Below are 15013 nucleotides of genomic sequence, written 5' to 3'. Positions count from 1 at the left end.
CAACAAATCTACCTGAGGCAAAAACAAAACAAGACAAAACAAAACAAAACAAAACAAAACAAAACAAACCCCACAACTATAGTTTTTCTGCTCAGTATAACTGTTGCTATTGCTAAGTATGAACCCTGCAGGAGCTGTTTCATTAAGGGGATTGGAAATATAATACGGACACTTTTTACCTCTTGGTCACTGTTTCAAGTATAGCTCAGTCTAATAATGACAAAACTGTATTGTATAATCTTCTGGCTCTGGAATAATGTGCACCAAATGATCTGGTAATTCAAAAGAAATCCTAATGAACCTCAAAGTCATCAACTTTGTATCAAATAAAATCATAATTGCAAACCTTAACAGACCAGCAGTATCTTCCTTGGCTTAGAATAACTGGTGCTGTTACTTCACTAGCTATGTCATTTCAATGGATGAAAATGAGCTAAAATTTTGCATTTTGGCCAACTGTTTATTTGCCAGAGAATACAGCTGTAGGTAAATTTAAAAAGTATTATATTGGTTTAAATGAAGATATTAAACTTCCATTTCTGTCCCCATTTTAAAGAATTAAATAGCTATGAAATTTACTGAGTATATCTAAAGATGCACTAAAGGCTTGATTTTTATTTTTTCCTCATAAGAACTTGTTCTATAAGACATTTGCTTTAAAGAAACCTATTCAAAACAAATTCTATCAATGCCTTTTCAATTTAACCTAATCTGTAATACATATTTTCTCTTGTATTTAGCAAACAATAAATTTAAATGTATTTAAGTAAATATATCTTTGAACTAGATATCCCACCTCTCAGGTGTATTTCTGAACCCCCAAGCCCATCAGTCCTGCTAGAATATTGTCTTTACTTCTCTTGGTCTGAAATAACCTTCTACAGCTTCATGAATAATGAAAAATTTGTGAGAAATGGGCTTGAAAAAGTATCATATTAGGACACCTTATAAATGGATGGTTGACATCTGTCTCCAGAGTAATATAAGTCTATTTCAAAATCTTTCACAGACTGAATAAAAGAGATAGTTTAAACCAATTTTGCCTCAGGCCAAGATTCACAAAGGCATTCAGGATTTTGGATTTTTTTTTTTTTTTTTTCACTGTTGAATGAGACTTAGTTTCCTCAATGACTTTGGGAAACTGCAGTCAGCTTCTCAGAACTTTTAGCTAATGACCAGCTCTGAGATTAGTTTCCCTCAGTATTCGTTTAATGACTGTGATACACCCCATTGGAACTCTTGGAGTTTAAGCATTTACTCCAGACTATTATTGTATGAACAACAGCCTTGTTTTCTAGACCGAGTGGTATTTGTTTGTCCTTATCGGGTATTACCTGTTAAAAATTCCCTCTGGAACATAATTCCTGGGGAAATCTCAGCTAGTTTTCACATTCTAATAGCACTCTATAGCTCTGTGATAGTGGAGGATATTATTTCATCCAGAGATCCCTCATCCCACACCAAATTCACTACAGGATCCAGAAAATCTTTAATCTCTGACCTCAAACCCATTCTAACTTTTACAACAGACACATCTGGCCATTCTTCTTAATGTGTCCTGGTTTTTTCCCCTGAAAATAGACTAAAATTTGTCTTTTGTATTTCACCAGCTAACACAGGGCACCTCAGAAAGCTCCATCTCTTTGTCGATTGTCTCCTTATTTTTATGTATTACAGCATAAGATTTTTTTGGCTCAAAAAAACCCTGAGGTTTCCCTTCCTTCTCAATCTGCTTATATAAAAAACAAACACAACAGTTATTAAACACTGTTGAATGAGAAATCTGTTTCAGAAGACACAGAAAACGCAGAAGTGATGTACGTCTTTGCCTAGAAAGTGTAGTATCTACTATAAAACCCAGCCTTTGGGAATCCCAGGTATCAGAAAAAAAGGGGAACAATCTGGAGAAAAGAAGATGAAAAGCTGGTGGAAAAGAATCATGTTAGGGAATACTTGAGCAAACCAGACATACATAAATTCATCATGTATGAGGGGATACACCCACAACTTCTGAGAGAGCTTGCTGATGTCATTGTCAGGAAAATAAATGCTGTTCCTGTTTTCAGACAGGGCACAGAGGAAAACCCAGGTGTCACTGTTGAGGCAGGGACGGGAATAATGAGAGTCCGAGTCCGGAAGGCAAAGAATGATCTTTATTAACATGTAGCGTTCCTCTTTTATAACCAGGATCACTAAGGTGAAATATGATTGGTCTCAAAGTGAAAACTTTTCACACCAGTAGTGCATTATGAATAGCACACAGTGGTAGAACATATCTATAAACAATATGAACAGAAAGAGAGATAATAGATTGCTTACATTCTTCTCAGACTTTTTCCCAGGCTTAGCCTGGCAGAAATCTTTCTCCTTTTCTCTCTGACTGAACTGAGAATATCCATACCAGGAGCTGTAGACTGATCAGCCTCAGTCCCTATGAAGGTCTTTAAGGAGATAAATTAAATCTAAACTCTGTTTTCAGGCATGTAAAGAAGACAATCATCAGGAATAGTCAGCAAGGTTTCACTAAGGAGAACAAACACATTTGACAAACTTAATGAACTTCTGTAGTGAAATGACTGTCCTGGTAGATGAGGGTAGAGCAGTAGATATTATTTACTCGAATTTCAGCAATATCTTTCACACTGTCTCCTTTAAGATACTGATAGACAAGCTGATTAAGTATGGGCTGTATAAGTCGACAGTGAGGTGCTTTGAAAATAAGAATGGACAGACCCAGAGGTTCATGAGGCAATTTGGAGACCAGTGACTAGTGGTGTACTCCAGCAGTCAGTACTTGGTCCAGTTCTACTAATCATCCTCAATGATCTGGATGATCAGGAAGAATTCACTCTCAGCAAGTTTGCTAACGACACCAAACTGGGAGGAGTCACTAATGGTCGTGCAACCATCCAGAAGGATCCCAACAGGCTAGAGATATGGGCTGACAGGAAGTTCTTGAAGTTTAGCAAGGAGCAGTGCAACACATAAAAATAGCCAATAATCTTCAGTTTGGACGAATAAGTTCCAGGTTTTGAGGAAAAATAATGAAGTATTGATAAATGTCAAAGTTACTCATCCTTCTCATTTTTTCATGATCTCACTGGAGTACCTAAAGTTAGACCTCAGTCTTTGGTCATGATTTTTCTTGATGGAATGAGTGTTTTTCATCTAGACACAAAACTTTAGCCCCCTGACAGCCATACTTCTCATTTCTTATTGCCTACTATTTGTTATAATACACAGATATTTTCTGCTTCTCAGAGTTAATCAGTGATGAGACAACTTCTCAAATAACACAGACATTTTTTGGGGCAAACCAAAAGTAAAAAGAGGTATTCATTAAAGTATTAAATACGTTTTGCATATATTTAAGAATATGATTTAACACATAGGATATTGACAGATTACTTTAATCATTCAATTAATAGGTGCTTGAAAGTGCTTGGCTGTCTCTTTTGATTTTCTTCTTGTCTTTCTCTGTCTTTGAATGAGATGAAAGTAGTACTATTTTCCAGTCATCAGTAAAAAGATGAATGCTATTTAACCAGTAGCAGAATATGCACCAAAACCCCTTTTCCACATGACTGAAATTCCAATTTTCTTTCCAGTGCTTAGTCAGGAAAGCAGTAACTACCATCCCCTAGAAAACATCTGTATCATACTGTATTATTCAGCATATTCTGATGTTGTATTTCTCAAATGCTCCATGTGTCCAGAGCATCCACCATCTGACTGGAACAGTCCATAAATATTCTAAGCATTCAGAGTATAACATCTGGCACACTCATTATTAGCCTTTCATTCAACATTTTATTTATATTATAATTTTGGTAATGGCTTTTTAGTTCAGACACGATGCCTGTGTCAAAAGTACAGCTTATTAGTATTCACAAACTATAGACTGATGAAATAATTATGTCAAAGATTTGCTGATCATAATTTCTATGATACTGAGGATTTCAACAGATATTACAATTGTCTTCATGTTCTGTATTATTAATGATAACAGCTGCAAGTCTTGCATGTTGCAGTAGTCTGAGCTGAGACTTACCATATTTTGACATATGACTACTTAACCTAAGTTCAAAATTGGTGCATTTCTTCAGAAAAGTGTTAAACAACTGTTAGCAGCTAGAAGAGAGAAAAATAGCTTCCTTTTAACTCCATCTGGTACATACTGGAAATCCAAACTGTTACTAATAAAACATTGAATCTTATACAGAGCACATGGTGAAAAAAATCTGGGAAAAAAATGAGTACATAACAAACTACATACTTTGATAATTGCAAAAACAGAACAGAGAAGATAAGAGGAAGACACAAAAGTAGTATTAAATGGTGGTATTACAATAACATAATGTGCTTAATTGAATGTGGGCCTATGAAGGATGATTCTTGCAACTAGAATTCCAATATATAGAGACAATTTGGTACATAAATGAAAAGTTAGTTGGAATCAGAATTTGTATTAGGATTTTAAAATAACCCTGCATCATTGTGTAGATCTGATTTACTCTATACTAAAAGACCAAAAAATAACTTAAAACAAACCCAAGCAAAGATAAGTGCATAATTCCTTTAAGTAATTTGAAAACTGCAGGCCTACATATGAGAGAACTCCACAAATCCTTGTTAACTAATGCAATGATTCTGTTTTTATGTAAAGTTGCAAGGAATTAAAAATAAAGAAGAAATGACAGATGTGCAGGAAAGAAAATTTCCTGGACAAAATCTCAAGGTACTCAGAATCACAGAACACCATTTACAGATGAATAATCTGCTAGTAACCTAAGACAGCCAACCATGTACCAACCAGAGGAGAAACCATCCCTGACCTACTTGCGAATAGAGAGGAATTAATTGAAAAATTGACAAAAATAGTGAAATATGGACTGGTCACAATGAACTAGTAGAATCTAGAGAAATAATAGGTTTACTTAGCACAGTGGTACATGAGCACTGAAAATTAGACTCAAATCCAAAACAATTGAGGAGCCAGGTAAATTTCTGGGCAGGTCCCCAGGACAGTGAGTGTGAGAGAAGCTTCTCAGGACTTTCACTCTAAGTCACTGGAACTAGTCAGTGAGAAACTTCTGTAGCTGATTTGTGTGAATTGATGAAGTTTCCAGTTTTCCACTGATCCTTTTCCTGCTTAACTTCTCTTCATATTTTGTGTCTTTCCTATGTATCTGTGTAGCAGAACCCATAGGTACTAACACCAAACATTTCATTAGATAGCATATCCAAAGATCATCCATACAAATGCTTTTAACAATTTGGGTCTAACTGTCCAGAGGGCAGCAAAGAGAAACAGTAAACCTAGAATTGCAGAATTTAAATTCATTTAAATAATTGAGTTTTCCAGGCCAAAATGATATTGATATTGATATTATTAATAGTAACATTCATATCAGTATGAATAATGGCAACAACAACAATACTAACATACATTGGATTATGGACCCTACAGAAGTGAGCAATTCTCCTACTTAGGAGAATTAGTTTTGAAATAATTATTGATATTAGACTAACACCATAACATGCATGAAGACTTTCTTACATGTACTGCTTTTTAAATCTTAATGGGGTGATTATGTTCAAAGACAAAATTATATGGGGTGTGTGGAGAGGGAAATTGAATGTGCCTGACTGTCTTTATTTTATTTAGTTCTGATTCAAAGACCTTTTTCTATTCAGTTCAGCTTAAAAGTTGACTAGATAGAGTGTATTTTATTTTGGTATTGCTCTTTCATTTAGGATTCAGTCCCAAAAAATGACTGTCCTCAGGCTTGTCCTTCTGTGAAGTAGATGCTGGTCAGAGGAGAGTTTTATTCTTATGCCCTTCCTTTCTTCTGAGGCTATAGTCATGCACACAACTTCCTCCAAGGGATTTTCTGTAATCCATGAATTTGCCAGATAATCACATTACTAGCTTCTCTCAGAGAATAGGCACCTGATAAGGCATATCAGAAACACTGATGTCTTTTGGGTGTTAGTAAATCCTTTTCTCCTCTGGAAAGTAGTAAATATAGCATTTATGAAGGGTGAAACTAATGGTCGGACAAATTGTTGAGCAATAATCCTGACTAAAAATAGTTTTCCCAGCAAATTAAATCCTTCAGTTTTGTAGAGGTTTATGCATAAATCTCTGTAACACATAAAATGAAAACCACATCTCAAAGAATTAAAGGAATATATTAAAAGCACCAAGGCCTATTCTCTGAGTCACATCATCTAGCTCAAAACAGCTAGTATCCATACTATTAAATTTTTATACACTCCAGAGAAAGTATAAACTCTCCTAATTTGTGTATTGGGAGTGGTCCGTGACCAACTCTCAAGAACTTAATATAAATTATTTGGGAAATGGCTGGAGAAGAAAAAACAAAACCATGCTACTAAATAATTAAAACAATTTAAGGCATTTAGCGATATGTGTACATAAGCAATAGAGTTACAGTGCTCAGGAATGCTCTTGATACTCGTCAGTGGAGACCATACAATTGTCCACAAAACTATTGCTTTTATAAGAAAAAAGAATGCTGCTTTTTAAAATTCTTGATGCACTAGATGCCATGTCAGGCAAAGAAATTTTGTGGATACAGGATGTTTGGAAGGAGAAACTTCTAAATTTGACACACTGGGACTAAGAGTCATAGTAATCATGGTATAACAGAATAGTATATCTGCTGTTATAGAGGGATGATTTTTTCCTTGAAGACCACACAGACTACAGTTTTACAGTTACCTGCTGAAAACGTTCCACCAAGTCAAGATTGCAGGGAGAAAAACAGCTGGGTAGATTGTCTAAGATAGAACTGTAGCCCAGGAACCTACAGTTTTAATTTTAATCTCATATTAAAAAACCAAATGGAAAACTAGGATTGTGGCTGTCCTTATAGCATTTTACAGAGGGCTAGTAGTAGAGCAGATACTGCACTAGAAATTTGAATCACAGTATAAAGGACAGAAAAACAGATTTTTCAAATTTTAATTAATTGAAAACATTTATTATTAAAAATAAAAAGCATTATAGGGGAAAAATTATCAGTAAAAGAACAAAATACCTCCTGAGCAAAAAGGCAATGCAAATACAGGAAAATCAAAACACAGATTGCTCAGGTAATAGTTCGTACAAGAAAATCTACAATGAAAAACATGAGATCTTGTCATAGTCTGTGCAGCAGAGCTTTACATCTTAAAGACTCTACTGTCACTTTACTACATTTTAAGTTTCACAATACTACTGGAAATTCAGGAGGAAAAAAGAACAAATGTATCAACAAATAATTTCTGACAGAAATTATTCAATATATTATTGTACAATATATTATTGTATAAAGTATAAATTATATATTATGGTATAATTAATATATTATTGTATAATATATTATTGTATAAAGAATTTAAAATGTGTAGATGAGTGGCACTCTAAGAACACACAAGCATTTTTACAGTGTGTATTACAAGATTTTATAGGTGCTGTACTTATCACCCTGAGTTCATTGATTGGAATTTTTGGTTACTTCAATGAACCTTGATTGCATGTGCCATTTTGCTTGATTGAATAATAGATAATTAGACTTGAGGAAGAACATTTTACACAGCAATACAAAGTTGTATAATGAAAATGTCTGAGAAATATCTCACCATTATTTACTTTCCTTGCTGTAGTGGAATATTTTAGGGTTTGGGATTTTTTTAAAGTAAAAAAAAAAATCAGGTGAAAATGAGTGCTGATTTCTGCTTCTATGCAAAGTCAAGCAAATACATCTCTATATTTCTTATTTGGCCTTTTTTCTGTTGTTGTTTTCCCCCTAAAAATCCCCAGATTCTTCTGAAGTATTAATTTAATTTAAATTTGAGAACCAATCAATCACTAAACAATTCATCTGCTAGATAATATTATGAGAAAAATCTGTTCACTGGAAGTTTTATGAACTGAATTAATTTGTTGATTGCAATTTCTCTTTAGTCAAAGTGAAATTTCTCCTCACAAATACAATCAGAGATTTCTACCAAATCAAAGAAAACAAAAAAGCTACAAAAAGGAAATAAAACAGTAACTGTGATAATGAGTAGAAATCAAGGAAGAAAAAAAAAATTGGAAATTTTACTTAAAAATACCTAAAAAATAAAGCAATTCTTCAAACTGTAAGGGACAACATTTCTTAATAAACGTAGGAATTAGGAATCTTATGCATATGCAACCACCTTTTTTGCATATATACATAGGTAATATTCACCTTTTTATCAATTCCTAGTACAGCTATGATGGTTGGAAACTTCTTCTGATTAACATGAATCAGCCAAAATTGGAAAATGTAAAAAAGTTTCTATTAGTAGGAAAAACATTACATCAAAGAGCACCCTTTGGGAATAGCATTGATGGAGTGATGGAAAAAGATTTTCTCTTACATCATATTCCTTATTTCCTTTCAGTGAACAGAAAACATGCTTGGGAACATAGACTTCAGTTTGTGGTTTTTATTTCTTTGTTGGATTTTTTTTTTTCAGCTTATTATGACTTCAGTGATAATTTTAATATCTTGAAAATATCTTTATTCCATCTCTAAGGTGAACATGTAGCATAAACTTCATCTGGTTTTGTGAGCATGGATATATTATAAAAATGTTTATTGTCAACTTCGGTCTAATCTATTCTGCATTTTATTTTAAACTTCTCTTTTTAAACTTTTGTCCTTTATGTCATTGTGATACAAGTATGGTAGACCTTCCCCACAAATACATTTTTGGTCCTAAAAAAAACCCCTTAGTTCACTACGGCCACAGATGTCCCACTCAGATTATTTTATTATTCTGTAGCTCTAGAATATTATTAATGATTCATTAGACCTACTCAGTGCAGGCACCCTGAGACAAGGATTTTTCTGTATTTTACAGATTTGTTGGGATGATTTGCTATTTAGTAAGTACTTTTGTTGTATATTTCATACAACAATTAGAACTGAATAATTGCAGTTGTCATCTTGTCTTCATTTAACCAAAAATTTGATTTAAGCAAAAATTACTTAATGAAGATTTTTATACATATTCACAATGGTATAAACTGGCATTACTAGAAAAAACTAAAATTAAGTCATCTGAGAATGTGGACTTGATTCTGTGTGTGACATTTAGTAGTATTCTCCAGATGGTTTATACTACTGTAAGAACAGAACACAGCTGTAAACTCAGTTTAGTGTTTGCCATTAAACCAAATTCACGACTACTTTGTACAGAAAAGCAACCAAAGCACTTACAGTAAATCAGTGAATCTGGTCCTCAAGTTTGCAAAAATGACAGCCAAAAACACTCCTTCATATATCAATATGCTTTGTTTCTTTCTTTTCCATTTGTATCATTAATGTAGAGGGATTGGGATTCAAATGCCTGTTAGTAATTAGCTATTTCCATTTTACATGGTAAAATAGCTTTTTTGGTGTACATATTTTTCATGTGTCCTACATTCATTTGGGTCAGGTGGGTGGTAAATGGGCCTTACCAGGGGTTGTACAATAAAATTCTACTATCCAAACAGAAAGCCACTGCTCTTTTATTAAAAGGACAGAATTTGCTTTATCAATTATTTCACCTCAAAATAATCATCTTAGATCTTCCAATCCTTTAGTGATTCAAATAATATATCTTTAAGGCTCTTTCTGGTTTAGGGTGGTGTAAATTATGTGAGTGTCCACTACTGGGTTGGATCTGACCCATGAAACTGGGATATCAAAGACAACATTTTGCCACTGGCTTTATCTAGTTCAAGAGTTTCTAGTGTCTTGCATTACTATCACAATTGACCACTCCTGGCAGCTCTTGATGTATCTTGATTAACATGTGCACAGAAGATTTCATGTAACTTTTGCTCAAAATGAATCTAAAGCTCATTTCTACAAAATCAGTGATTCCAATACCTTTCAGTTAACTTTATGTGCTGATTTCAACCCTATCTGGAAATTGAACTCCAGATAAGCCACTTCTCTTTCCACTCCTCAATTTACAGAAAGAGCAAACATATGGAATAAGATAAACATAATGACAGCAATATTAATAGTAAAGACATGCAAAAAAAAGAGGTTTTTTTTACCCACAAAATGGTGTTCACCACCAATGAGGAACAAAAGATGGTGGATGCCTTGCCTAGTTCATGCCCATGTGACTTCTCCATACAAAGGCAATATGGTAACCATTTCTATGCACCATACCAAATGGCCACTGGGGACAAAGGCCAAATGGCAGGGGATCTCCTGCAATTAATGTTTATGTTCTCCCTGCTGTACCAAGCTTGACAAAATGGCAAACAGTAACAAAGAAACCCCCCAAAATCTAGGTAGACTGAGTCGGGTTGCGCTGCTGCTCCACTGAGGCTCAGTTCCACACAGGTGCCTATGCTGCTGCTTCTACTGCCTCACTACTCTGGATGTTGTTCCAATAGGTCATGGCCACTTTCCCATTGTTCCACTGCCTTATTTTGACTTGTTTAGGCTTGGCTTGATGGGGTTGGTTTGGCTGGAATTGCCCTTGCCAGTCCTTTCCCCATGGAAGCCTCCAGGTCAGAACTGTTGGGTCAGCAATGTTGATTTACATTTTTGATGGTGTCATTTCAGCACCACATAGCATAGCTGCACCGCAGAGAGAAAGGGAAAAGGACTGGCAGTATGGCAGAGGAACTGGGGCCCACAGTGACTGACTCTCCTGCTGAAGAGAGAGAGAGAGAGGGAGAAGCACACTCATTTTCATCCTGAAATCACATCTCCCAGTGATGATTCGAGTGATATATAGAATAACAACTGAGATAACCACACCTCACCAAACTCATCTCTCCTCTTTGCAACCAGGACACTCGACAGTTGCTCTGTGCTTTTAGAAGTTTTCTAGTTCCACGAAAAATAAATACGATTTCTTTGACTAAGCAATCTGAATTGCAAATAATGTTTCAGTAACAGAAAATAATTGTCACAGTGATGGAAAAGACAAGATCAGTTAGTTTTATGTTCATATGTTACATAGAAGGAACATTGCATTTTAAAATAACTGATGATGCTAAAAGAATTCTTCCCCAGGGCACACAGCAAGGGTCTTCAAGTTTTTGCTTCTAAAGATTGTATGAATTAGACATCTGTATATTTTCAAGGTTATAATATTTTGTTGATTGTAGGGCAAAGATTGCTTTAGAAATCTAGGGAAAGGATGCCTTTTTGATTTTACAGGAATTTAATATCTTCATATTAGACAAAAGTTACACGAAATACAATTAAATACATTTTGGTTCCTTTACAGGTGAAACTAAGTCTTGAAAAAATTGAAAATGGAAGCTATATGTCTTTCATACTGTAAGATAATGAATGCACCTAATGTCGATGGGCATAGGTGAGACTATAGAATGTGTAACATCTTACAGATAATTTCAAAATGTACTTTAAAAAATGGTGGTCTTCACATTACCTCAACATCTATCTGAGCAGGAAAGCTCACTTTTATCCAAAATTTTGTAGAGAAAACAGACGTCCCTTTATGTTCTTATTACACCTTTTTTCCTTGCCATACATTGCAGATGAAAACAATATAAATTAGCAAACTGAAAATATAAAAGGCCTTTTCAGAATGCTACCCCCAGGTCTTTAAAATGTTAAAAGCACTTTACTTTATAAAATTGCTCTAGTCTCTGAACATGGATCCCAGTTTGAGAGATTGAAAAATCTCCCTGAAGTCTGAAGTACTTAAATAATTTAGATTAAATTTAAATTGTCCTACACTTTATAAGCCCAGAACCATAGTCACATCTTTACTGGAAAGCTTATAAAAATTTGAAATGCTCCAATAATTTTAAATCCTGTAGAAGCCTAGTACCTTCCAAATTAAAGTGCTAATAAAAAAATAGCACAGAAATTTAAATCTCTATATGCAGTGTAGAATTATTTAAAATTATTGAAGCATTTCAATTTTTTATGAGGTCTCTATGTAGAAGTGAATCAAACAGCATTTTTGGCACAATGGAAATAAGTTACAAAACAAACATGGAAAAACTGCCATCAGCATAGCAGTGTAGTATGAGAATTTTTTCAGGGTGCCAAAGAAGCTTTGAAAGAACAACTGCATATGAAAATTGAAGCAGATACAACCTTCTGATTAAAATCTTTTCACTGGACTCAGGAGATACTTTAGGTTCTGATTTTCTGCAAGCTATTTAATGTCTTTAATTTTCCATTTCTCCCTTTCTTATTTAGATAGTAAATTCATTGAGGCAAGAACTTTCTCTTTTTGTAACTGATAGTCAACTGATTAAATGTGGATATCTGCCATGTCAACATCCCTATCTAACCTAGTTATCTCAGTACTGCTTCATAGTCAGTGGAGAGAAATACATCATTTTCAAAGGCTGTTCATATAATTGCAAACCTTTAAATAAGAAATAGATCACATCCTGAGGAAGACTATTAGTCTTAATAAACAATAAGAGAAGCCTAAAGTCACTAGTATTAAGTTGAGGGAAATGCAGCCACCTTGCTATTATCTTGTCTGATTATTAAGACTTCCAGGTTTTCCTGCAACACCTATTGTTAATAGCTATAAAAATTTCAAATAGACAACCTTAAGTCTTCTGAATCTACAAGTGTTCGGCTCTGAAATCTTTAGAAACAGTAAATATGCAAAGATCTCTCAGTAATATGTTCATAAATACGTTCCTGAAATGACAAGAAAAAAGAAAATACGTGGGTCATCTGTGTCTAATTAGATGGTTTCTTTTCTTTCCATAATAGTCATGGTAGACAGAATTGAACAGTGAAACATATCATGTATTTCATGCACTTTACCTGTAAGGATGAATAATTTTCTTGCAGAACTAATGATAGGAAAACCTGAAGAAAATCCAGCCACTTCCACTGACCTGATTCAATCTGAGTTTCAGTAAGAGACTGAGATTACTTTACTGGATGACAAAATCCTTCTGACAGCTGAAGAAGACTTCAAGATAGAGAACCACAGGTTTTCACAAAACCAGAGTTCATCACGCAGCAGATATGAAACGTCCTCCAACTAAATGTAAAAATCCATGGCAGGAAGTGGCTGACAGTGAAGAATCCCAAAAAAATCATGTTTCGTGTTGAGTGTAACCAACTGCTGAAATTCAGTAAGAGTGGTAAGTCTTTAAAACTTGGAGTGGCAAGTGGTTATGATGAGGTGAGGTGCAGTGCACTGTGAGACCATGGGTGCTGCTCTTCCAAGACCCAGCCATTTCTCCTCAGCTGCCAGACCCTGGGCCAGGAGTCCCTTGCATGGAGGGGGTATGACAAACACAGCCAGGCACAGGGACCTCCTCAGAGAGATGGCCAGGCATGGCCATGGGGGCAACTCCACAACATTCTAAGGGTGTGAGGCTGTGTGAGGGTAGCACAGAGCTGGAACAGGATGCCCAGGGAACTTGTGGGATCTCCCTCTCCAGAGACATTTAAAATCCATCCAGACACAGTCCTGTGTCCCCTGCTCTAGGTGACCCTGCCTTGACAAGGAGCTTAGACTGGGGGATCTGCAGAGTTCCCTTCCAGCTCTAACTCTTCTGACTCTATTAGTGAGTGACGTGTGCTCACTGCTGCTCTGCCGTGCTGGGAACAGTGCCAGAAAGTGTTTGAGTAAGCAGCTGATTTAATCTGAAATGCTTTAGTCATTTACATTTTTTTAAATCAGGGCTTTATGAAAGCACAGCAACATTTGGGTTAAGAGGAGCCTCTTTTACTGTCCTGAGTGAAACAAAGCCAGAGACAGCACGAATATACAAAGCTTCTGGTGATGTGCACCATGTTGACAACAGTGTGTCACAAAAGAGTGGTTTAGGTCATATAAGGAATTGTCAGAAAAAAGTATTAGCAAAAGCAGGGTTAATATAAAAGTTCATGTGACAAAGTTTGTTGGCAAGGTTCGCTCCTTAACGGCAAAAGTACGCAGACAAAAAGGAAACAAAAATCCAACATCAATTAGTACAAAACCAAACTGAACTCAAAAATTATCTGTGCAGAGACTGAGGGAAAGGGGAAGGGAAAGAACAGGAAAGTGTGAGTATTCAGAGGGTTAAGGGACACCCTCCCATAGAGTGGCAGGATTCAAAGTGGTTTCTCTTGCCAAACTCCACCTCAGATTTGACTGCTGAGGCTGCAAAATGTAACTACACTGGAATGGAATGGAATGGAATGGAATGGAATGGAATGGAATGGAATGGAATGGAATGGAATGGAATGGAATGGAATGGAATGGAATGGAATGGAATGGAATCTATGTGATACAATGTGATCCCAGGATCCAGCCCAGTCCAGCTCAGTCTCTGGGATAGCGGAGAGTCTCTGTGGCTGGGCTCTGAAATGGGGAGGGCTCAGGTGAGGCTTAAAGGAGCACTCTCTAGAGGGATGAAAGTTTTTTATTTTCTGGCTAGTTCCATCATTCCTATCCCTTCTTATTTAGCCCGCTCCTCCTGGCAAGCTGAACAGGGGACCTCAGTGGGCTTCTAAGCTCCTTACCACCGTGTATATGGCCTCTTCTCCAATTATTGCTGGGCCTCGCTTACCCACCCTAACAGTTCCTGAGTCCCAGGAGGCTGGGGGTGCATAGGAGGTTGGGAGGGGGCTGTCTCCCGATAACTAAAGGAACATTCCATACCACATGGCATGCTCAGCACATAAGGCTGTGCAAAGAAGGCGGAAGGGGATGCACACATTCCATTCACAGTTACACTTGTTGGAGCCATACTTTCCTGGAGATGATTCAACACCTACTTGCCCATGGGAAATGGTGAGAAACTTCCTTGTTGATTTGCTTATGCACGTGACTTTTGCTTTAGCTGTTAAACTGTCTGTCTAGAGTCACAAGTTTTCTAATTTTTTGCTTTGCTAGTTCTCTCCCTGGCTTCACTGGTGGGGGAGTGTGGAGCTTAGTTGCTAGCTTGGTTTTAACCATTATAAGTTACCACAGAAATATGGAAGATAAAAGGACCCATCATAGATAAAAGTTTTATTGA

The sequence above is a fragment of the Lonchura striata genome, chromosome 1, assembly GCF_050655825.1.
Source record: "Lonchura striata isolate lonStrDom1 chromosome 1, ASM5065582v1, whole genome shotgun sequence".
Classification (NCBI taxonomy): domain Eukaryota; kingdom Metazoa; phylum Chordata; class Aves; order Passeriformes; family Estrildidae; genus Lonchura; species Lonchura striata.
The sequence above is the reverse complement of the archived record's forward strand: the minus strand, read 5'-3'. Positions refer to the sequence as shown.